Raw genomic sequence first — 1,619 nt, 5'->3', positions numbered from 1 at the left:
AATCCAAATGTGATTAGAATCAGTTCAAACTTTCTATACTACATAAGTACATATATATGTATCACAAAAAAATTATAAAAACGGAAAATCTCAACTTTTCAATTTTAGCAAAATTTGGCATGGGACCATCTATCTCAGAAGCTCGTCTTACCCTAACCTAACCTATTCATTTTATTTTATTATTTTTCTATCACTTATTTCCGTTATTATTATATCATTTATTAACCTACTATTTATCCCTGTGTTATATCTATTTTGTAAAAAAATTGTTTATTTAAGGGCTCAGTTCCCTTCTACACTGTACTATAGTACACAGGGACTTTAACACAATTTAGAGCAACTTTAAAAATTCGTAAAAAATGCAATTTTGATTGGAATCAGCTCAAAATTTCTATACAACATAAGAACATGTATATGTATCAGTAAAAATTTTTTAAATGGAGAATTCTCTCCTTTTCAGTTTTGGCAAAAATTTGGCCCAGGAACAAAAATTTTTAAGAATTCAATTTTGATGGGAATCAACTTAAAGTTTTCACACAACTTGAGAACATGCATAATTAGAAACTCTTATTTTCAATTACAATTACTATTACAGACACTAGTACACATATTTTTCAATATTTCTATTACATGGTAACTTCTAAGTGCTATGTATGTTAGAACAATTATTAATTTTTAACATAGGTATTGACACATAAATTATTCATTATTAACATACCAGGCATCAATATGATATTACTATTCTTCCTTAAATATTGTCATGATATATTTTTATTTATTGTTCAGTTGTGGTACTGACTGAAGTTGATAGACTCACTAAAGATGCACAGCATGCATTGAGACGAACAATGGAACTATACACAGGAACATGTCGTCTTATACTAGTCTGTAACTCAACCAGTAAACTAATACCAGCCATCAAGAGCAGGTGTTTGGCTGTTAGGGTCCCCGCTCCAACCATAGATGAGGTAAGGAATGTATTATCTGATGAATAAGTATAGATTATACACCAAGGTAGAGGTTTTTATGGGATTTACAATGTGTTTCACTTGGTTAAAACTTGATAACTGAACAGTTTTACAATGACAATTATTAGGAAGTTAATAAGTGTTTTTTGGAGGTGTCTAAATAATTTCATGCAATAGTATAGAAAAACCTCCAATTGACTGGTCAATTATATGGTAAAAGTTAATATACTAGAAAGAATGTAAAACATTGAGGGGCTCCACCTCCTGGCCACACCTTCTAGTCACACCCCCAAATGTATGCATAAATACATAAGTTCTCATAAGTAAGGGCTTCACCCAATTATATTTAAGTTATTGTTATTATTCTTTGTAGATATGTAGTGTCCTACAGTATGTTTGTCATAAAGAATCATTGACTATACCAGATACACTAGCCAAGAGGATTGCAGAGAAGTCAGAGAGAAACCACCTTCGTAAAGCTATACTGCTTTGTGAGGCATGCCGTGTTCAGCAGTAAGTGAATCATGATTCATGATTGATTGGTCATGCATTAAACACATGCACCCAATCAGTGTAAAATTTTTGACCTTATATGTACTGTACATTATGTAGGTGTACCTCTTTCTTTCCTCTCTCTTTCCTTCTCTCTTT

At 31.5% G+C, this 1,619-nt stretch overlaps 1 pseudogene; it reads left to right on the top strand.

Moving 5' to 3' along the window:
- The window catches only part of LOC100636595 (replication factor C subunit 3-like), a 2,664-nt pseudogene extending 1,170 nt beyond the window's left edge, over positions 1 to 1,494 (top strand).
- Positions 1,495 to 1,619: the final 125 nt, after the last annotated feature.

The sequence above is a fragment of the Amphimedon queenslandica genome, unplaced genomic scaffold (genome assembly GCF_000090795.2).
Source record: "Amphimedon queenslandica unplaced genomic scaffold, v1.1 AMPQUscaffold_12953, whole genome shotgun sequence".
Taxonomy (NCBI): domain Eukaryota; kingdom Metazoa; phylum Porifera; class Demospongiae; order Haplosclerida; family Niphatidae; genus Amphimedon; species Amphimedon queenslandica.
Note: the sequence above shows the minus strand (reverse complement) of the source record. Positions and strands in the feature narration are given on the sequence as shown.